The 24,554-nt window shown below is 45.9% G+C and overlaps 1 protein-coding gene across 1 annotated transcript in view; it reads left to right on the top strand.

The window, feature by feature from the left end:
* LOC144826115 (uncharacterized) overlaps positions 1–24,554 on the top strand; it is a 173,487-nt gene that overhangs the window by 34,657 nt on the left and 114,276 nt on the right. Inside the window, exon 2 of the mRNA XM_078684516.1 lies at positions 5,007–5,151. The gene's annotated coding sequence lies outside the window, so the exon portion shown is untranslated. The remainder of the gene's footprint in view (positions 1–5,006; positions 5,152–24,554) is intronic.

The following is a 24,554-nucleotide window of genomic DNA, read 5'->3' on the forward strand; positions in this document are numbered from 1 at the left end:
ATGCAGGGGGAGGATCCCCACTGGTGACACGCTCTGGTACCACAGTCACTCAGTACCCCGCTCTCCTTGATACGCAAGCAGGGGGAGGATCCCCACTGGTGACACGCCCTGGTACCACAGTCCCTTAGTACGCGCTCTTCTTGATACGCATGCAGGGGGAGGATCCCCACTGGTGACCCACCCTGGTACCACAGTCCCTTAGTACGCACTCTCTTGATACGCATGCAGGGGGAGGATCCTCGCTAGTGACACGCCCTGGTACCACAGTCCCTCAGTACGCGCTCTGTTAATACTCAGGCAGGGGGAGGATCCCCGCTGGCGGCATGCCCTGGTACCACAGTCCCTCAGTACGCGCTCTGTTAATACGCACGCAGGGGGAGGATCCCCACTCTTGACACACCCTGGTACCACAGTCCCTCAGTACGTGCTCTGTTAATACACAGGCAGGGGGAGGATCCCCACTGGTGACATGCCCTGGTACTACAGTCGGTCAGTACGCGCTCTCTTGATACGCAGGCAGGTGGAGGATCCCCACTGGTGACACGCCCTTGTACCACAGTCCCTCGGTACGCGCTCTCTTGATACGCATGCAGGGGGAGGATCCCCACTGGTGACACACCCTGGAACTACAGTCCCTCAGTACGTGCTCTCTTGATACGCAAGCATAGGGAGGATCCCCACTGGTGACACGCCCTGGTACCACAGTCCCTCAGTATGCGCTCTCTTGATACGCATGCAGGGGGAGGATCCCCACTGGTGACACGCTCTGGTACCACAGTCACTCAGTACCCGCTCTCTTGATACGCAAGCAGGGGGAGGATCCCCACTGGTGACACGCCCTGGTACCACAGTCCCTTAGTACGCGCTCTCTTGATACGCATGCAGGGGGAGGATCCCCACTGGTGACCCACCCTGGTACCACAGTCCCTCAGTACGCACTCTCTTGATACGCATGCAGGGGGAGGATCCTCGCTAGTGACACGCCCTGGTACCACAGTCCCTCAGTACGCGCTCTGTTAATACTCAGGCAGGGGGAGGATCCCCGCTGGCGGCATGCCCTGGTACCACAGTCCCTCAGTACGCGCTCTGTTAATATGCACGCAGGGGGAGGATCCCCACTCTTGACACACCCTGGTACCACAGTCCCTCAGTACGTGCTCTGTTAATACACAGGCAGGGGGAGGATCCCCACTGGTGACATGCCCTGGTACTACAGTCGGTCAGTACGCGCTCTCTTGATACGCAGGCAGGTGGAGGATCCCCACTGGTGACACGCCCTTGTACCACAGTCCCTCGGTACGCGCTCTCTTGATACGCATGCAGGGGGAGGATCCCCACTGGTGACACACCCTGGAACTACAGTCCCTCAGTACGCGCTCTCTTGATACGCAAGCATAGGGAGGATCCCCACTGGTGACACGCCCTGGTACCACAGTCCCTCAGTACGCGCACTCTTGATACGCAGGCAGGGTGAGGATACCCACTGGTGACCCAGTACGCGCTCTCTTGCTATGCAGGCAGGGTGAGGATACCCACTGGTGACACGCCCTGGTACCACAGTCCCTCAGTACGCGCTCTGTTGATACGCATGCAGGTGGAGGATCCCCACTGGTGATACTCCATGGTACTACAGTCCCTCAGTACGCGCTCTCTTTATACGTATGGAGGGGGGAGGATCCCCACTGGTGACACGCCCTGGTACCACAGTCCCTCAGTACCCGCTCTCTTGATACACATGCAGGTGGAGGATACCCACTGGTGACACGCCCTGGTACCACAGTCCCTCAGTACGCGCTCTGTTGATACGCATGCAGGTGGAGGATCCCCACTGGTGATACTCCATGGTACTACAGTCCCTCAGTACGCGCTCTCTTTATACGTATGGAGGGGGGAGGATCCCCACTGGTGACACGCCCTGGTACCACAGTCCCTCAGTACGTGCTCTCTTGATACACATGCAGGGGGAGGATCCCCACTGGTGACACGACCTGGTACTACAGTCCCTCAGTACGCGCTCACTTGATACGCTGGCAGGGGGAGGATCCCTACTGGGGACACGACCTGGTACTACAGTCCCTCAGTAGGCGCTCTCTTAATACGCATGCAGGGGGAGGATCCCCACTGGTGATACTCCTTGGTGCGGCGCTCTCTCAGTACGCGCGCTCTTAATACGTAGGCAGGGGGAGAATCACCACTGGTGATACCCCGTGGTGCCACGCTCTCTCAGTACACGCTCCCTTAATACGCATGCAGGGGGGAGGATTCGCACTGGTTATACTCCTTGGTGCCGCCTCCCTCAGTACACGCTCTCTTAATACGCATGCAGGGGGAGGATCCCCACTGGTGATACTCCTTGGCCCTACAGTCCCTCAGTATGCGCTCTCTTTATACATATGAAGGGGGAGGATCCCCACTGGTGACACGCCCTGGTACCACGGTCCTTCTGTACGCGCTCTATATGATACGGAAAACTATGGATTTGGGCCCAGATCTTCGGACTGGGGTGAATGTGTGACATTGATCCACATTCTGTCCATCATTGTTGTGTTTGCAGTTACCGCTCTAAGTGTACTGGGGATGCTCAGACGTGAGTCCCAGGCACTCCACACCACTGGATTCAAGCTAGCCGGGCTGATGAGAGGTGTTACCTCGAAACCGGGCCGGTCCTCGGATGCTTGTTTCCGTTCTGGGAAGGACATGGCTTTTGTAGTTCGGACTGGACTGTTCCCATGGGGCACAGGGTCAGCGCTGATTTGCATATCGCCATTGTCTAACCCAGGGTGGTGTGGAGTGGAAAAACGATGGATTTGGGCCCAGGTCTTTGGACTGGGGTGAATGTGTGACATTGATCCACATTCTGTCCATCACTGTTGTGTTTGCAATTACCGCTCTAAGTGTACTGGGGATGCTCAGACGTGAGTCCCAGGCACTCCACACCACTGGATTCAAGCTAGCCGGGCTGATGAGAGGTGTTACCTCGAAACCGGGCCGGTCCTCGGATGCTTGTTTCCGTTCTGGGAAGGACATGGCTTTTGTAGTTCGTACTGGACTGTTCCCATGGGGCACAGGGTCAGCGCTGATTTGCATATCGCCATTGTCTAACCCAGGGTGGTGTGGAGTGGAAAAACGATGGATTTGGGCCCAGATCTTTGGACTGGGGTGAATGTGTGACATTGATCCACATTCTGTCCATCACTGTTGTGTTTGCAATTACCGCTATATGATACGCTGTCAGGGGGAGGATCTCCACTGGTGACACGCCCTGGTACTACAGTCCCCCAGTACGCGCTCTCTTAATACGCAGGCAGGGGGAGGATACCCACTGGTGACACGCCCCGGTACTTCAGTCCCTCAGTACGCGCTCTGTTAATACGCATGCAGGGGGAGGATCACCACTGGTGATACTCCTTGGTGCCACGCTCTCTCAGTACACGCTCCTTAATACGCATGCAGGGGGGAGGATCCGCACTGGTGATACTCCTTGGTGCCGCCTCCCTCAGTACACGCTCTCTTAATACCCATGCAGGGGGAGGATCCCCACTGGTGATACTCCTTGGTACTACAGTCCCTCAGTACGCGCTCTCTTAATACGCATGCAGGGGGGAGTATCCCCACTGGTGACATGCCTGATACTACAGTCCCTCAGTAGGCGCTCTCTTAATACGCATGCTGGGGCAGGATCCCCACTGGTGATACTCCTTGGTGCCGCACTCCCTCAATACGCGCTCTCTTAAGACGCATGCAGGGAGGGGGGATAGCCACTGATGATACTCCTTGGTACTACAGTCCCTCAGTACGCGCTCTGTTAATACACATGCAGGGGAGAGGATCCCCACTGGTGATACTCCTTGGTGCCACGCTCTCTCAGTACGTGCTCCTTAATAATCATCCAGGTGAGAGGATCCCCTCTGGTGATAGCCCTTGGTACTACAGTCCCTCAGTACGCGCTCTCTTAATCTGCATGCAGAGAGGAGGATCCCCACTGTAATACTCCTTGGTTCCTCACTCCCTCAGTACGTGCTCCCTTAATCCGCATGCAGGGGGGAGGATCCCCACTGGTGCTACTCCTTGGTACTACTGTCCCTCTGTACAAACAATAATTTTGCATATGAAGCATTTCTAATTCAAACAATGCTTGGCTTATATTGATATTTTTCTAGTGGATTCCTGCCTAATTTGGCAACTGTTTCCCCTCTTAAGACCTCCTTTATTTACAGTAACTACAGGTACTTTCAGCCTTTGGCCTGTTTTCAGAACTCTTTCGTAATATATTTTGTCTATCGAGAAATGTGCCCCTTTGTGCAGCACTTTTGCTCTTTCTTGAGTTTCGTCTTTGGATTCCTTAGCCCTCATATTGCAATAGATTTGACTGTGTTTTGTTGTGCCATATAACTTTTCACTTTTTAACGGGCCTTGGTTGACGTGGCTTATTTGTTTGTTTATGGACGAGCAAAACAGATTCGTCATGCTTCCACTACCTAAAGAAGATTATAATTCTTTTACTAATCTTCAAACATACATGGAGGAATCTGATTGCAACACGTTATCAACCCCAGTGGGATCTACACCATTGTCATCAAATATCCCCATTTTAACTCGCAGACATGCTTCAAAAGTATTTGCTTCCTCTGCACTTTCTTCTGGCAATCATATTAAAAAAGACCCTCCATCGCCTGTCACACCTCCTCCGTCTATATCCATGGAATTACTTCTTGAGGAGATTTGGACATGAGACCTGCGCTTTGAAAAATCAATGCTCAGTTTGATCTTTCATCCATGTCTGTTTAAAGTGACTTATAAAAATAGAACTATGACTTTTGAGGATCCTGCTTTATTACAAGCTTTTTGGACAATTGCAGCGAAGAAAAGAATATTACTAGGTTTTCAAATGTCTGATCCTGTTGTAGCATACTTTAATTGCTTTTCTCTTGTTTGCTTGTTAAAATTGCATATTCTGGTTGTTGATACTAATGTTTCTTACCCTTCATGTTTCTTATTTTTGTTAGGTGCAGTTTTTATGTTTGATCATTGCACTTCCCGTTCTGCTTGGATGGTGTGTCCCTCCCTAACGCTCCGCCCGGGCTTATCTGCTTGGTTGTATCATCTTCCTTAAGTGGCTTCACCTCCTTCAGTTTCTCTCTGTCATTTTTGGTATGTTAGTTTGCTCCTTATTTATACAGTTCTTGTTTTTCCTTTTTGTATTTCTTCTTCTTTTCCTTTTTTCTTTCTTCTGTCCCTGTTCTGGCAATCTATTTTCTTTCCTATATACTTTTCTCTTGTTTCACACCTTCTATACTCTTTCTCTTATATCTAGCTTCCAATTGGGTTTCCTTTTTTTCTTCATTCATGACTGTGTATTTCTTCTTATAATGTTAATCAATTTTGCTGTTTTATTTATGCTTGTTCTTCGATAATGTTCATAGAATTTGTTATATTTTGACTGCTGTTATGTGCATCAACGTACATTTTTTATTACGTTATAGATGGCTTTAAGAGTTAGGGTTAAGAGTAAGCCTTTAGGTTCTCCTATAAAACATCAGACAGTACTAACGCATATTTCTAATATAAAATGTGATATTGCTTCACTACAAGAAATTCATATTCTGGACAAATAAGTATCTAAGCTTAAACGTCAGTGTGTTAGCCATGTTTTATCTTCTTTTGGGACTGGGAAACGTAATGGTGTGGCCATTTTATGTGACAAATGTATGAATATACAAGTGCTCACAAAAGACACTGATGTGATGGGTAGATGGGTTGCTGTTTCTCTGTTGGTTAATAAAATCCCTGTGACTATCTTTAACCTTTATGCACCCACTTCCCCAGACAACTCCTTTTGACCCTGAATCCTTTCGACATTAATTACTTACAAGGATGCTTATTAGTAGGTGATGATTGTAACATGGTCTTTGATCCCATTATTGATCACGATTCAAAATCAAGTCAAGTCAAGTCAAACCACTTTATTCGATTAATTAAAATCATAAAAGTATGCTGTACATATACAAAACATTGAAAATATTTTTAAAAACATGTTATACAATTTAAAACACAGTACAAAGGACATTAAAAAATCGTTAACAAACTTTTTCATTTTTAAAGCGAATAATCAGTATACCTAGACTTATATTAAGAGGATTAACTTTCCTGTGTAGCATCCTGTCTAACCCTCCTGCTTCTAACAGACGCAGCAAGGAAGCTGGCAACACTAAACATGGTTTCGGGGGATTGCAACAGTTGTAAAAACAGTAAAGCAGGTTTACACTGAATAAAATTCATCTTTTTCAATAATGGGAAAATAAACCTTTTCCTAGCCTCGTGGTACAAAGGACACAAAAACATAAAATGCAGGGTGTCTTGAGGGGAGAAATCATCACATTTGCACGGAGCAGCGTCCTCGAGCCTACTCCAGCCCTGCAAATCCCATAATACCATATGTATTTGGTTGAACCGAAATTTTGTCAATAGCCATCTATGAAAAGAGTTAGTCACAATGGACAAATAAGGAGGCATCGCTAATGACAAAATAACCAGGAGGTGGCCCCTGACCGATGGTTTACATAATTCTACTGCTTCCCGCTCTACCTCGCTTAGTTTAGTAAAATTAGTTTTTACCCACGCTAAATCAGCCTTACATAAAGATTCTGGATTGAAAAAAATCTCAGGGCGCCCCATATTCACAGCGGACGTTTTTATATAGGACAACCACTGGATTTCCTTCATGTTATCTAAATTAATACAGTCCTTTAGGATCTTGTGGTTTAGGGAAAGATTTGAATTCAACCAAATTTTGATCCACAACAGGATAGGGGCTATTTTAATTATATCTGATATATATCCTATCCCCAACTCAAGATGGACAGAGTGGGTACCTGTGGATTGTGGAAGGCCTAGAAGGGACCGTAAAAATGTATTTTCTTCTGTTTGAATGGGGTCGGGTTTGGTAAACCCCCATATTGATGCCCCATACCTTGCAATTGAGATAGTCTTGGCTTTATAAATGGCCAGGATCACCTCATAGGGTTTCCCCCCCAATCTTTTAGCGAATCCTAACACTGCAGCAGAAGAACTTCTCACTGCATTTAACTTGATTGAAAGCTGTGGGGACCATGTTCCCCTATCATCAAAAACTACTCACAAATAGGTAAATACTTTCACTCTGGTGATTTCTTCACTACCGCAGTAAAAGGTCTTAACATTGTTTTTTGAGACACCTAACGACATGATATGTGATTTGCCATTGTTTACCACCAGATCCAGGCTTTTCATAAAAACCACAAAAGAGTCCAACAATCTTTGTAGGCCCAGCGGAGTCCTTGCTAATAAGACAGCATCGTCGGTATAGAGGAGCACCGGGATCGGTGTTCCTCCCATGCGCGGGATGTCAAGGGTGGCTGTTAACAAATTTGCCTCCAACAAGTTCACATACAGCGTAAACAACATGGGGGCCAGGATACATCCCTGACGCACCCCTCTACCAGACTTAAAACTTGACGTACATTTCCCCTCGTTCGTCGTCCTAATTGAGGCATTTAGGTCTTTATGCAGCTCAGCCAAAAAATACACAAGGGGCCGATCAAGGCCCATCTCCAGGAGCATTGTCCACAGCCTTGATCTATTGACTAGATCAAAGGCCGTGGACAGGTCCATAAAGCCCAGGAAAATAGAGCCCCTTGCCGCCTTCGTGTATTTAGCTATAATTAGGTGTAAGTTCAGACATTGGTCCTCCGTGCTCCTCCCAGCTCTACAGCCATACTGGGCGTCGGACAGTATATTGTTCTCCGAAGCCCAACCTGTTATCTTTGCTAGAATGACCTTCCCTAAGATTTTAATGGAGGAGTCTAGCAAAGATATAGGCCTATAGCATCTGGGGTCTCCCCTTTGACCCTTCTTAAACACAGGGATTATTATCGAACGATACCATGACTTAGGGAATCCTACACTGGCCGAGGTATTGAAGACATTGGTCAAAATATTTGCCCAGTACGTAGGGTTTGCCTTGTACATATCTGAGGGTACCCCATCCGGGCCTGGTGCCTTTCGCATTGCTGTGCACTCAATTGCTTTAACAACTTCAGCTATGTTAAACCTTACTGGTATAACAGGAGGTTCAGAGGATGGGGCCACAAAAGTTTCCAGCTCTAGATGACTTCCATACATTTTTTCAAAGTGGCTCAACCAGTCCTCCTCTGCAATATTTAATTCTAAGACAGGATTTTGATTACAGGAAAACAAGGGGGTATTAATAATAGACCAAAACTTGGCACTATCTTTTAGGGTTGCTTTATCCATAAGTTCAGCCCATGCATCGTGTTTAATTTCGTTTTTCCGTGCCTGAACTACTCTTGAGTACTCTCTCCTAAGCTGGGCAACCAGAACTTTATTCCTGTGTTGATCGTGAAGAGCCTTTTTAAGAAGGTTATGGGCTTTAGTACATTTATGGTCAAACCAGCCCATTACCGGTTTATTTTTAGCTACTCAGCAGTTGGACGTAAGTTATTTTGCCACTTGAGAGCAAATAACTTCATTTGAGCTTATTACATCCTCCCCGTTAGAAAGAGGATCTCCACAGATATTTAGTTCCTGGGCAGCCTTAGCTGTAATGGTATTAAAAAAATCCTCTGGCACAACCTTACTCCAGTTTACCCTCCTCCCCTGATCTTTGGCTTTAACCTCAACTACAGCCTGAGGCGGAATAGTTTTATTTAATAGAAAAAAAACATTTACTAGCTCAATCACCACAGGATTGTGGTCACTAAAAAAAAGAAGGTATAGCATTATAAGAGATTACGTATTTTAAAAGTCCTGACGAGAGAAATATGTAGTCAATTATTGTTTCACAATCCCTACCTATATACGTGGCAACACGGGTACTTTTATCAAAAAACCCTGCTTCAAACAAATCATTATTAGACAAGAGTTTCTCCAGTGCTTCCCCCTTGTGATTATGCTCGAAGTGCTGCGGGGATGTGAAATCTGGTCCATCTTTATCATTTAATTGACAATTCTGACTACATAAATGCACATTAAAATCACCCAACTTGCTGCGAATTATAGCAGTTCACTAGAATTAATTTGGTATTAGCCAGGCTTAATTCCAGAATAAGAAAATAATGGGAGGCACAATCTACCCTTTTAACTCTCCCACTTACATTCACAGAGACCAATAGCACAAGGCCCCCTCTATCTCTCCCTGCTGACGATCTCAACGCAGGGACAAAATGCGATGTAAAGCCATCCATCCAAAAATCACAGGCCTTGTCCCATGTCTCTTGGAGAGCAACAATATCATGTTGTTTAACAAAATTTAACCAATTGCTATCATCTCTCTTGGAACGCAGCCCAGCAACGTTCCAACTTAACATCTTAACCTTTTCCCCCTCGGTGTTGCACACAGTTGCGGGATTACAGTATGCATTGTAAGAAATCAATGTAGTATGTTCAGGTACCGAGGGAACCAGATCTAGGGGGGTCTCATCTCCCGGGCCCTCATCAACCTCCCGTCAATCGCACATCTCCAGGCCAGAGAGTGCGTCAAATCTGTTATGTGTGTCAATATTAGGCCCATATTTGAAATAATTCTCTCCACCAGATCCCTGCGATAAGCTTGGCGTCCGAGACTCGACAGGTGTATATGGTCTCAGTCTCGCCCTATGTGTGGGGGCTCTAATTAAGTGATTATAGAAGAACCCAAGAGGGCGCACGCAAATACTATTGGCATCGTACGTCATAGAGGCTGCCCTTAACAAAACTGTAGCCACACGTTGTGGGTGTCTAAAATTTACAATTATGCAGTCCCCGCTACACGTCTTTCTAGAGGGGCCAATCCAGTTCGCCCTTCTAGTTGATATAATTTCAGAAGTAAATTTTATGGGGAAACCACACCTCATATTCAACCACGACACAGTTTTATATTTGAGGGAATCGTGCGATTCCTCAGGTGACTGGGCCGAGTGCAAATCAGGGGGTGGGACATTGGTTAAAACTACTACGTAGGGTGCGCAATCCGGCGGAAGATTTATAAATTGACTTCTCTTAACGGGATTGCTACTAGATGTACCATCAGGCCCTAAAATCGGTCGTGTAATTACGCTCACTACTGTAGTAGGAACCGGGGTAACTGAGTCAGTTCTAATTCTGTGCTGAGAGGATTGCTGCTGATTATCAGCCCTAACTTCCTGCTCTACCCCACCTGTACCCTTCCCAGTAGGTTTTGCACTATCAACCAAAGCTAGTTGTTTGGCTATCAGCCCTCCTAGCCTCTTTACTTCGGCAGTGACACTGTCAAGTTTGCGCACTAGGGGTTGGACATACTCTTCTAGTTTTGCTTCAAACTTGGCTTCCAGAGAGCGAACTAGTAGGGCAAATTGGTCTGGGCTTAGATTAATATTAGCCACATTACTTTCTTCCTGTAGTATAGTAGACTCATCAGTGGTGTGTTTGGCTGGTAAGGAGGTATCTACCCTTCTTTTTGTGTGCTTCCCCCCCTTTTGCTTTGTTGTTTCCTGCAGGTTCTAACAGGTCTAGTGATTGGCAGGGCCTCCTCATTGTCAACAATTGATGTATTTAAAATTTCTAAATGGAGCTCAGAGTGAACCTGGGCTTCCACCGTTGTGGCCACAACAGGACCCATTTCAGGGGTGGCAACCTCTGGCGGATCCTCCAGAGGGGTTAGAATATCTTGAGCGAGGTCAAGTGGGCTCCCTCTACCTAGGGAGACCCTCCTATCATTATTAATTTTATTTACCATCTTTACCAGGTAGTTATCAATTGGGCCTACCCCCGATATAGATTTCTCATTCGTGGCTCTTGGCATAGTTTTTCCTAGTTCCTGGATTAATTCTACTTAGAGGAAGTAAAGCAGGGTATATGTCCTGGACAGTACACTGTACTGTATGACAACTTTACCAAATATCACTGTCCTAGGTCTCCAGAGGACACAACTCAATTTAGACAGAGTCTAGGGCCCTGCCCTGTCTATGACTGTCTATGACTGTCTATGACTGTCATAGACTGTCCCGCCCTTGTCCCGGGCTTCTCCCGGTCGCTCCCGCGCGCGACTCGCGGGGCGAGAGGCGTTCCGGTGTTTTCAAGCACCTCCGGGCGCGTCTGCGTCACCCTGTTGCGCCGGGGCAGCTGGGAGCTGTAGTTCTCCCACAGCTGCGGTGGAACCGGCGTGTGCAGCAGAGTCCCACACTCTGCCCGTGCCGTTGCCCTCACGGCGGGATCTGGACAGCTGGATGGCCGTTGCCCTCACGGCGAAGAAGCGTGCAGGTACGCTTAAAGTTTGTCCCCCACTGCGCGCTCGGCGCTCCGGTGTTTTTCAAGCGCCTCCGGGCGCGTCTGCGTCACCCTGTTGCGCCGGGGCAGCTGGGAGCTGTAGTTCTCCCTCAGCTGTGGTGGAACCGGCGTGTGCAGCAGAGTCCCACACTCCGCCCGTGCCGTTGCCCTCACGGCGGGATCTGGACAGCTGGAAAATCTAAATTAGTTCCTTCCTACATCAATTCTCATTTTACATCTACTATTCAACAAAGGTCGCTAGTGGATGCTTGGAGACTCTGTAATCCCACGCTTTTAGAATATAGGTACTTCTCTCCTGTACATTACTTCCAATTTCGTTTTTAGATTACTTCTTCCTCTCTAAATCACGTACCCAATACATTACTCATTCTAATATAGGCTCCGTATTAATTTTGGATCATGCCCCTGTTACTTTAGATTTGGATCTTTTTCCACCTATTACAGACACCAGACGGTGGAGACCGAATTATTCCCATTGGATTCCAATTTTACTCAAAGATTCACATTTTTTGCCAATACCTTTTTCGTGCAAATGATATTCTAAAAATGTCTCCACAGAATATATGGGATACCTTTAAAGCTGCCTCTAGAGATTTCATTGTATCTCATAAAAAGAAACACTTGTAGCAATCATTGAACTTACTAACAGCAGGTATTAAACCATTGGAAAACTCTTATTACCATACCTATTCTAAAACATGTTTAGAGGAACTCATTAAATCCAAATTTGCTTTTAATAAATTATCTACAGAAAATGAAAATTAATTTTTACTTCGAGCCTCTGCCAAATATTCTGGTGGGCAGAAAAAAGCTGGAAAACTTTTAACAAACGACCTCAAAGTTAAACAAGCATTGGCATAGCCAATAGGTCTCGCCTTTGGGGCCTTATAAGTGTTTAGGCAGAGCTATTAACTTTCCCAATGTGTTTAAGCTGTGCTGCTGTGCAGCATGCTGAAAAGTTGTAATAAAAAAGTGCCAGAAGCATTTTTGTTACCTTATATATGTCCAAGAAGGCATTTTGTCCAACAGAACGACCATATTAAAAAATGTATGTACAATACAACATTTCCTCATTTTTCTTTTGTTATTGCAATGCTGGCAACTTGTTTTTGCCTTTTGCAATGGTTGTTTGTTAAAGTTTAAACAACATACCCGGATTGGTCCAAGGTTAACCATCAGGAATTTGTTGATATACTCCGAACATCTTATCCTATATTTGATGGAAACTGCAATATAGCCTGTAAACAATTTAACCACTTGGATGCTGAGCCCCTGGTACCACTTCAATGTAATTTCCATTGAAATCAATGGAAACTCCATGACGAGCTGAGCTCGTCATGAGCGTCGAAGGGGTTAACGAATGGCTAGATACTGCAGCTAAGCTTACAGTCCCACAAAAAAAAGTTACCTTTAAAAGAAAACCCCCCTCACAGGCGTGGTTCTCGGAAGCATTGAAGGCACAAAAACAGAAGTGCAGAAGAGCTGAGAAAAAATGGAGAGCCAATTATGACACCCAGCTCAGACAAGAATATAAAGCTGCTTTAGCCAGTTATAAAAAACTAATAATAACAGAAAAAAGTATATATTTCGTTCAGAAAATTAATGAGTCAAAAAACTCTAGTAAAGTTCTCTTTGATACTGTTAAAAAACTATCAAAATTTGAAAATAAAAACTCAGAAGAAATGTCATCAGACTTCTGTAACACATTAGGTGAATTCTTCCTTAGCAAAGTATCTTCAGTCTATGACTCCTTTAAAAATCACAACACGGAGATGGCAGACCAGGACACTCTACACCCAATAAATCTGGCGGAACAATCAGTTCAACCTATATTGTTCCATTTCACCCCTCCCACTGTAGATCAGATCCAGAAAGAGGTGCTCACCACTAACTCGGGTAGCCCAATGGACCCCTGTCCACCTAAAATAATGCAAATCTGCTCAGAACAGCTGAGCCTGGTGTTAGAAAAACTATTTTCCCAAATTATCGAAACCAACATCTTTCCAGATGATTGGAAAATGATATTGATCGAGCTGCTACTGAAAAAACCAAACCTAGACGGTGAAATCCCAAACAATTATAGACCAATAGCCAGGATCCCTTTTGCCGCAAAAATTATTGAGAAACTGTTAAACAAACAGTTATCCCGATATCTGATGGATGGCGACTGGCTGGACCATTCTCAGTTCGGTTTTCGTGAGGGACACGGCACGGAGACTGCGCTACTCACAGCAGTGGAGGAAATTAGGCAAGTGTTGGACAATGGAGCGAAGGCCGCCTTGGTGCTACTTGACCTATCGGCGGCCTTTGATACGGTCAGCCACGAGATCCTCCTAACCCGACTAAAAACAGCAGAAATACATGACTCCGCATGTACCCTCATTGCCTCCTACCTAGAGAATAGAACTTTCTCGGTAGAATCAGGAGGAGCTAAATCCAATGCATTCAACCTGCCATGCGGGGTCCCACAGGGCTCCTCGATGAGCCCCACTCTTTTTAATCTATATGTGGCCCATCTTGCTGAAATTATAAGGAACTGTGGATTCACTCCAATATCCTATGCTGACGATACTCAAATCGTGGTGTCAATCAGTAAGGATGTGGAGGACACAGCAGAAAAATTTCAACATTGCATGGTACAAGTCAGCCAATGGATGAAAAGAAACTGCCTAAAACTTAACGGGGACAAGAGTGAGGTCATGAGATTAGGAGGTAACACAAATATATGGTCTCCCTCCTGGTGGCCTAAAAACATGGGAAGATGCCCAGATCCATCTGAAAAAGTGAGGAACCTGGGAATCATTCTAGACACCAATCTCTCATTTGACGCCCAAGCCAGCAAGCTGGCATCAACACTCTGGTATATCCTAAAAATGATAAAAAAAAATATTACCTTATCTACCACAAGATTTGCGTAAAAAAGTGGTGACAGCTTTAGCTTTGTCAAGACTGGACTACGGGAACAGCCTTTATGCTGGAGCCAAGATGAAAATCCTAGCCAAACTTCAACGCCTGCAGAATGCAGCAGCCAGGCTTGTATTAGACTACCTAAGTTTGAGCCAATTAGCCACAAACTAAAAACCCTGCACTGGCTACCTATTGCAAAAAGGGTACAATTTAAATCATTGTGCCTGGCATACAAGGCTATTAACGGAACTGGATCACAATTCCTGAAGTCACATCTAAAACTTTATGAGCCAAATAGACTTCTCAGATCCGGCCAAAAGAGACTCATCGGGATCCCGAGATTCAGAAGAGCCAATTGGGGCGGAAGAAGCTTCCTTGTACATACAGCAAGAACCTGGAATCAGTTGCCTCTTGCCATAAAAATCAGTCCATCCTTGAAATCTTTTAGAAAGGAAGTTAAAACCTGGCTGTTCTCCGCATAGCTCTAACAACATCTTCAAGAGACAAGGGTATATCTTAGCGCCAAGACGCCTTCGGGCATTCGCGCGCTCTATAAATTGATAAATCAAATCAAATAATATATGTAATTAAGCATTCCTTCACCTTATACACCACACCAATGTGGTTCTTAAAGAAAGAAAGGAAAAGAAACCTTTTTACACACAGGATAAAATTGTATACAAAAAACACTTATCTTACATATACAATACTACACTTAAACAATTTACATGACATTTACATATTTTCCTTCAAAAAAGGAGAAAGAAAGGCATTTGACACTTTAATTAGCTTCTGCTTTCAAAAATATTATTCGTGTTTCTACAAAGTTCGAATGTCCTATTAATATTCACTGTGGCAAGACTATCAGCAGTGTTAGTCTTGTCCACCTCTCCTGAATTATGGTCCTTTTTAGTGGTCTGAAAGAGATTTTATGATTTATTGTTAAGGAAGAGTTTATCTTATTCCAACTCTGCCACTTGGAGAAAAACTGACTTATTGGTGTTCATATGAATCTTTGTAGGCCGCTTCGCTGTGCCGACGCGTTTCAACCTTGTGGTTGTGGGACCAACACATTCGATTATCGCATGGTCTTCATCAGGGCTGGTCTCATTTGGTTGAAACGCGTCCCAATGAACAGTAGGGGCCAAAAACCCTGTGGGAGCCTCTTGGGCTCTATGAACCAAATGCCCTCTTTGAGCCTCGAGGGCTCGAGAAAATGCTGCCTGGAGCCTCGTGGGCTCTCAACAACTGCCCTCTTCGTTTGAGTCCCGCTCGGGGGACTCAAAACCATAAAATGCCCCAGAGCCTCTCGTGCGCTATGAAGAAATGCCCCCGTCGTTGGAGTCCCGCTCGGGGGACTCAAAATCAGCAAATGCCCAGGAGCCTTCGTTGGCTCTTAATTATGGCCTGGGACTGCCACCAAAACGAATGTTGCCCTCTACGCAGGGAGGCGGCCAGGAAAGGGGGGGGCACTAGCAACGTGCCCCTTCGCACTCCCCACCCCTCTGCAACGAGCCCCACTTACCGGGCTCTCCTGGACGGGTACAGCGTTTTCCTCCGGTGTGTCCCGCACTCTGCCTCTCCGATCCTTCCGTCTTCCGGGGCCGCTTCTCCTCGTCCCGCGGTTGTGGGGGCGGGACTTCCTGCCTCCTCCCTCAGGGGGAAAATGACGGCGAGAGTCCTGATTGCTGGGCAACCCTCGTGCCAGTCAATGCGGCAGGCTGGCCGGGCAGCCACTGGCAGCGGGGCTCGAGGCGTCGAGCCAACAAGCTCAGGGGCGCCTCGTACAGTTGCAGTGCGGCCTCGGTATTGAAGCTCCCCCGGGCGGCGGCAGTGATTCTTCCTGCACAATACGGGGTGGCCACCCGTATTAAAATATAAACAATACCCAAATTCGCAGGGTGGGCACCTGCGCTGAATTAAAGCGAAAGGGGGGATCCCAACGCCGGGGAATCCCTCAAGGTAGGGATCACGGCTCCAGTGGCGCCAATGCGCTGTTTTTAAAAGGGGGAGGCCAGCGCTCCCCAGGGCTGGCAGGCAGGAATCCCCAAAGTCCAGGAAAGTTTCTTGTAGGAGGTGGGGGGGGGGGGGCAAGGGCTGGGCCCAGGGGCCAGCTCACAGGGCCCTCCAGGCAGGGAGGCAGTCCCCAGTGGGCGGTCCTCCTGGCGCCCAGCAGCAGCAGGCCCCCCCTTAAGTTAAGGTCAGCAGAGAACATTTACCTGGGGTCACAGCCCCTCTTTTATACACCAAATCCCTTTGTCTCAGGCTGCAGGGCAGGGGAAGAACCAGTCACAGCTGGTTCTGGAGCACTTTGTTGTGCTCAGCCACTCTTCCCATTCAGGGGATAGGCTAGGGTCATCAGTTGCACCACAGGGGGCGGAGCCAGCATTGTGAGGCGAAAGCCAGCCCTATTCAGGTCCCAGGTGCACCCCTCCCTTACATTAACATGCAGATCTCCCATTCACCACCGGGGCAGACCCATCCTGACTCATGGAGCCAGGCACAACAGCCAGTCCCAGCCAGACAGCCAATTTACCTTTATTACACCGACAGGCCAACTTCTAGAAGTGGTACTTCCACACTAGACACATTTATGCCGCACACATCATCGCACAGCATTCAATCACCCGAGTCCACACATACCAAACCCGAGCCCGCACTCCCCACGCATCAGAAACTAACATGGACACATACATTCCCCATGCCTTCCTATGGGAGGGCAGGCCAATCTCACCACACGCACTCATTTCGCTGAAATTCTTCTCAAATTAGGGGTAGGGGGTAGTAGGGTAGAGGGGTAATAGAGGGATAGAAGAGGGGTAGAGGTGTAGAGGGGTAGAAGAGGAATAGAGGGATAGTAGTGGGGTAGAAGAGGGGTAGAGTGGTAGAAGAGGGGTAGGGGTAGTAGAGGGGTAGAAGAGGGGTTGAGGGTTAGAAAAGAGGTACAGGGGTAGAAGAGTGGTAGAGGGGTAGAAGAGCGGTAGTGTAGAGGTAGAGGGATAGAAAGAGGTAGAGGGGTAGTAGATGGGTAGTAGAGGGATAGAGGGGTAGTAGAGGGATAGAGTGGTAGTGGGATAGAAGAGGGGTAGAGGGGTAGACGAGGGTTAGAAGAGTAGACGAGGGGTAGAGGGGTAGATGAGTAGAGAGGTAGATGAGTAGAGAAGTAGAAGAGGGTTAGAGGGGTGTTAGAGGTGTACTAGAGGGGTAGAAAAGGGGTAGTAGATAGGTATAGTGGATGTATAGGGGTAATAGAGGGGTAGTAGAGGGGTAGAGTGGTAGAAGAGGGGTAGAAGAGTGGTAGAGGAGTGGGTAGAGGGGTAGTAGAGAGGGAGAGGGGTAGTAGAGGGGTAGTGGGGTAGTGGGGTAGAGAGGTTGAAGAGGGTACTTGTAAACACAAATAATCTGATTCATTTAATTTAACAGTTTCTCTGCCCTGGATTGCTTAGTAACGCAAATGACAAGGAAGCTATCGACTTCAGGAATGTGAAAGAAAGCTCTCTTATCTTGAAAGCTAATGACCCATGACGAGAGAGGAGAGCCAGATGGTACCTCTGCTAGTAAGCGCAGGCCTGCGCACATGCACCTAAGCACTAGGCCACTGTGGTAGCATTTTCTGAAGCCCTTACTAAAAGTCTCACCAGAGCACAGTGAATGCGCTGGCTCAGCGAGACCTTAAAAGGAATGCACCAATATTGATTCTGTCCTCACCTTTCACTAATCGCATGGTTTATAAAATGAAGAGATATCAGAACATACACATTTCTTTCAGAATCTTTATACTCTGGACTCTCCTACACTTCAAGAAGATATTCTCCATTATTTATCTTCCATTACTCCTCCTTATCATCTTAATATAGATTTTTCAATATTAGATGATAACGTTTGCATTCAAGATATTTCTAATGCCATACTTACTATTATAAAGCGGTAAGGCGCCAGTTAGTGATGAATTTACCAATGAGTTTTATTTTCATTTCGCTGAACTTCTTCTTCCCAAATTACATCAATTATTTCTCTTTTTTTAAAGATACCCTCAATCTAAATGTTATTTTCATGATGCTTTAATATATCTTCTTCCCAAGGATAATAAGAATCACACTCTGTGTAAAAATTATAGGCCAATTTCTTTAATGTAGATCATAAAATGTTTGTGAAAATGTTGGCTCTGTAGAATCATTATTACCTCAATTGATTTGGCAAGAACAATGTGGTTTTATTAAGGGTAGACATCTTTCAGATAACACTAGATTATTTTTTAATGTCCTTAGCAAATCCAAATCTTATAAACATTCATTGCAGCTATCTTTTTAAATGCTGAAAAGGCACTTGATTGTGTTAGCTGGCCATTTATCTTTTCTACTCTATCTATTCTTTGGTTTTGGTCCTACTTTTATTAATTAAGTCGCTGTTGTTTTTCTCTCCTACTTCTGCTTTTTTAGTGAATGGTCTCCTCTCTCCTTCTTTTTTGCTATATTGAGGTGTTCGACAAGGTTGCCCTTTTTCTCCTCCTCTGTTTCTTCTTGCCCTTGAACTTTTTCTAATAAAAATTTGGCTCAACGCCCAAATTAAAGGCTTTCAGTAGGGTGATAGTCAATTAAAACTTCCAGATTATGCTGATGATATTTAACTTTTTATCTCGCATCCACAAACTTCATTACCAGCCTTTTTATCAGAGGTAAATCATTTTGCCTCTATCAGGATATACATTGTGAAATCCTTCCTTTAAATAAGTTTGGTTTTCATGCAGATTTTACTTCTTTTAATTTTAGTTGGAATCTGGATAAAATCAAATATCTTGGTTTAATTTCTCATGGAATTACGAAAAAGTTTGTATGTCTCTTCATAAATTCAAAAGAACCAAACATTTGGAGGAAGTACATTTTCCAGATTTTCTCTCCTATCATATAGCATTTTACCTTAAACAGTCTTCTTTGTTATTATTTCCTACACACAGGCCTCTGTCACTATCCTTTCCTATTTTTAATAGTACTCGTAAAATCCTCCATCCTCTTTGTATTTCACAATGCTAAGGATCAATGTTTGCAATCCTCAGTATGGTACAACAAATATCTTAAAATTAATAACTAATTTATATTCATTCTGGAAGGATTGGCATGCTAAAGGAATTCTTTGCGTTTATCAACTTTTTCATGATGATATTTGCATTTATTTATTTATTTCTAATTACATTTATCAAGCGCACAGCTACCCGGAGGTTTCCCGGCGCTAAGCAAACTGAGCAGAGTGAGGGAGACAGGGAAAGTCAGACCAGGAAGGTTAAAAATCAAAAAGCCAAGTTTTAATTCCTTTCCGGAATTTCAGAAAACAAAGTTCAGAGCGCAGAGATTGGGGTAAGGAGTTCCATAACGAAGGTGCCAGCAGGGAAAACGAGCGTCCTCCCATTTTGGCTCTGGTGACACGAGGGATCTTACATTTGTTCTGAGTGGAGGACCTAAGTGTACGGGGGGGGATGTATTGCTGAACCAAAACAGAAAGATAATGAGGGGCTCTACCTGTCATGATCTTGTGCATATAGCAGAGTGCTTTGAATTTAATTCTGCTCTCGATGCATAACCAGTGCAGTTTACGCCTATGCTGTGAGACCGAGGATCTCGCAGGGAGGTGACAGATAAGGCGGACTGCCATATTCTGTACCACCTGAAACCTCCTGGTCACCTCCTTGCCGGCACCGAGGAATAGGATATTCCCATAGTCCAGGCGTGAGGTGACAAGAGCCTGGACTACAGATCTCAGGGTGTCGGCAGGCAGCATCCACGTAATTTTCCTCAGCCACCTGATGATGGTGGTACAGGTGGCTGAGACTTTCACCGCGTGTTGTTTAAATGATAGCTGGTTATCAAAGATAACCCCTAGATTACGAGCAGACACGGTGGGAATAGGTAAAGGCCCCATCTCAGGTGGCCAATGTTGTGGGCCCCAGAGCGAGGTGTCTGAACCAAACAGGAGCAGTTCGGTCTTGTCCCCGTTTAATTTTAATTTGTGCTTCAGCATCCAATCTGATATTTGTTTCAGCCCGGATTGAAGAGAAGAAGAGGGAAGATTTTTATTGGTAGACAATGAGTAGATGACTTGAGTGTCATCAGCATAGGAATAAATTGTGAGACCAGCCTGTTCTGCCAAAAAAGCAAGAGGTCTCACATACAGGTTAAAGAAAAGGGGACTAAGGATAGACCCTTGGGGAACACCGTGAGTGGAAGGGAATATGGATGAAACAGAGGAAGAAGAGAAAACTTGAAACGTGCGATCAGAAAGAAAATTAGCAATCCAGGCCAGGGCGGAACCTCCGACGCCAATAGCCTTCAGAGTGGACAACAAGATGGAATGGGAGACGGTGTCAAATGCGGCACTCAAATCAAGCAAGATGAGTGCCACCGTCTCCCCATTGTCCACCTGCCGTCTGATGGTCTCTGACACACCCAACAGAGTGGTCTCCGTAGAAAAACCAGCCCTGAACCCGGATTGAGAACCATGTAAAAAATTGGAGGTTTCAACATATGAATTAAGCAAAGAGTTAACATGTTTTTCCAAGATCTTGGAAAAACATGAAATCAAAGAAATGGGGCGAAAATTAGAAGGATTGTTGGGGTCAGCGTTAGCCTTTTTCAACAGTGGAACCACCATAGCGTGCTTCCAGTCACTAGGAACAATAGCTTCTGTTAGCGAGGCGTTCAGGACATCCAAAATAATAAGGAGTGAGGCTGAGTCCAGAGAGCTCAGAACTTGAGGGGGCATTGGATCAAGGGGGGAGCCAGATTTGATGTCATGCAAATACTTTTTTAAGAGCCCAGAAGAAATGGGGTCCCACACTTGAAGTGGGGGGATCACTGACTCAGAACAGGGAATAAGAATAGGGGGAACATTGCACAGATCTTGCGCAGAAGGAATGGAGGCTGCAGACATGGAGTTAAAAGTGTCGTAGATCCTATCAATTTTCGCAAGAAAGAAATTGGCTAAGGCATTGCACTGGACCGTGTTCAAGCAGGGGTCCTTAGGTACCGAGGACGCACCTGACAAGTCTTTGACTATTTTAAACAGGGCCTTCGGCCTATTTTGTGCTGTCAGTATGGTGCTGTTAGCAAAATTAGCTCTGGCGATGTCACAGGCCGAATGATAGGCTTTAAGGGCGGACTTATATTTTGCTTTGTGCTCCGGGTCATAGTTGGAGCGCCAAATACGTTCCAGCTTTTTGCAGTTGGATTTTTCTAGACGGAGGGAGTCAGTAAACCAAGGTGCCGGTGGATGGTGAATTTGTGCTTTATTTTTATGGATGGGAAGGCACGCGTCCAGAGCAGTTATCAACCATGATCTAACAGCCGGAAGCTCTTTAATGGTCGTGCCGGAAACTGTGGGTTTTGAGTTGGCGAGAAAAGAATTTAATTTGTCTATATCTAGACGTTTCCAGTTCCTACTGGCATTATGGGGAAGACCGGGACTTAAGGAGTGGGATTCCCTCAATTTGATGGAAAAATTGACGATATAATGGTCAGACCAGAGGACCGGAATTGCAGATTGATAGACAATATCAGTAAGGTTAGATATAATGGGATCGAGAAGGTTGCCAGCCTTGTGAGTAGGGTCAGAATTATGAAGGTGAAGGTCGAGCGCTTCAAGATCCTGTAAAAGACGCTTAGAAATCGCGCAAGAAGCAGAGTTGAAATGAATATTTAGATCACCCACAATAATGAAGTTGGTTGATTGCAGTAAAAACGGAGCGATAAATTCAGGAAGTGAGGCAGCCCAGCCGCTAGCAGATCCCGGTGGGCGATAAATCAAGGAGCCAGTCAGGGTAAAATGAGGGGAAAGGGTCAGTTTAAATAACCCGGCTTCACAGTTGGGGAAATCGAGGTCTTCCCATTTACAAGAGAATTCTCTCTTGAAAATAATGGCGATTCCCCCGCCATCTTTAAGGACTCGGTTACGCCCTACATAGGTGTAGTCGTAGGGGAGAGCCATGGCGATGTCCGGACCAGAGCAGTCATTCAACCAAGTTTCCGTGACAAACACGGCAGCTGGACCAGCTGTCTCTAAAAGATCAAAAATATCTCTCTTGTGTTTCGAAAGGGAGCGGCAGTTAATGCTGATAAAACTCAGAGAGGTGCAAGAATTGTGCACAGTAGTAGGGAGAGTAGGCTTAGTGATGGGAATGTTCCAAAAAGTAGAAGAGATACAGTCAGTACTTGAATTGGAAGAATCCAAGGCAAGGAGACAGTGAGGGCATGTAATGGGCGCGTTTTGGCAGTTCAGAGAAATGCCCGAGGGACAAAATGATCCTCGTAGCTGAAGTAAAGCAGTGCGAGAATATGAAATAAGAGTATGGGCAGGGGAAACAGGCCCTGGGCCCGTGCTGGCGCGGACGGGCGCAGACGGGCTTAACTCTGGCGCGACTCCGGCGCGCCTACGACGCGCCCGCTGCGCTCGCCCGCTGCGCTGACGCATGAGAGGCGTCTTTGTAGGCGGTGATGCGGTGGGGGAGGAGTCGGGAGGGCGGGGTAGGGACAAATTAAAACAAGATTGCCGTTCCCGGCTCTTACTCAGCGGGACGGTCGGGTAATAAGCAAACACGCTGCTAGCAATCAGCAGATACAGGTTAAAAAGATGCCAAAGTGATTAAAAGCGCTCAGCGCGAAGCCATCCGCCCTCTGCCACAGGGCTCTGACAATGCGCGAGGAAAAGAGGCAGCGCCTAGGTAGGCGGTGATGCGGTGGGGGAGGAGTCGGGAGGGCGGGGTAGGGACAAATTAAAACAAGATTGCCGTTCCCGGCTCTTACTCAGCGGGACGGTCGGGTAATAAGCAAACACGCTGCTAGCAATCAGCAGATACAGGTTAAAAAGATGCCAAAGTGATTAAAAGCGCTCAGCGCGAAGCCATCCGCCCTCTGCCACAGGGCTCTGCATACCTTTCAAAACTGCTCAAACATGTTTTACCTTACCATCATCCTATGAATCAAAATAAATTTCTTTCATTTCAGTGATTCATTCAACTTATAATCAACTTTCCTCTACTCCCATTTCTCCTTCTTGCGTCTCAATTATATAAACATTTCACTTCTTTTCCAGCTACTCAAAATAAAATAGAGGTGGAACTCTCTTGGGATTCTTATTTCTAAACTACATTTTCCATCTCCGTTTGGAATAACATTTGGTCTGTAATAAGGAAATCTGCTTGAGAAGCTAATACCATTCAAACATTTTTCATTTACAATAGGCTTATTTATATTCCTGTTTCATTACATAAAATAAATTCTATTCTTTCTTCTTCTTCTTATTGGTCATGTAATGCTAATTCAACAGATCTCAAACACATGCCATTTCAATGTCCCCATATCTATAATTCTTTGCTGCAAGCCTGGCAACAAATCATTGACATTTTTTCACACACAAATCCCTTTTCATTTTGTAAAGTGTTTCCGAAGATTGGGCTTCTCATTCTATTAACTTTCACATAATAGATTTACTTCTCAAGTTTGCTTTTCAGTAGATTACCAGAGCTTAAAAGGATTGTACTAAGGTGTCTTACCAAGCCTGGTTGTATGGTACCTGTTATAATCACGTATTAGATCGTCAATAGTGGAGAAGGATCGTCCCCCGCATCTGGTTCTCTTAGTGCAAGGGGGGCATGCGGTAGCCTGGTAGGCCGACCGAAGGTGTCTCGTGGGTTGGTAGAAATTGAGGCGAATACTTGTGCTTCTGCACTTGCTCTACCATATACTCAGAACGTATGGCTGCTCCCGGTCATACGCCTCTCTATCTTCTGCATAAATCAGGATATCATCCTGAAAACAGAGGACATCTAGGATATCCTTGAACAAAACCTGCATAAGATGTTGGAAGACAGCGGACTCTGATGCCAATCCTAAGAGCATCTGTTTGGAATTGAATGCCCTTCCAAGGTGACACTCAAATCAGGGTTAACAATTACCCCAAATTAGCCATCATTTGAACATTCAAACCTTACACATTGATCTTACAACATGGTCTGAGAATGACGTTTCGAACAACATGTAGTACAGGATCATTACCCAGATCCCTCTTGTTAACCAACAAGGAGTCAAAACACAGCACTTTCTTCCCTCAAATCAAGCTACTTGGAGTCTTTGTCCACGTGACCCGATGCATTGACTGTTTTGGAAATTACCTTCTGTGCACACTTTAGCAAAATGACTAAACCCGGGTACAATACTCCCCTATGCCAGCAGAGTATGCAGAGTTTTGCCAACTCTACGCTCCGCTGGGAACGCGGAGTTTAGCAAAAACTCTGACTCCGTGGCGTAGCTGAGTTTGCCCTACCACCCACCCCACTTTCTGGCATTTCTGGTCACACCAGT

Source organism: Lissotriton helveticus, chromosome 3_2 (genome assembly GCF_964261635.1).
Source record: "Lissotriton helveticus chromosome 3_2, aLisHel1.1, whole genome shotgun sequence".
In the NCBI taxonomy this organism is placed as follows: Eukaryota; Metazoa; Chordata; class Amphibia; order Caudata; family Salamandridae; genus Lissotriton; species Lissotriton helveticus.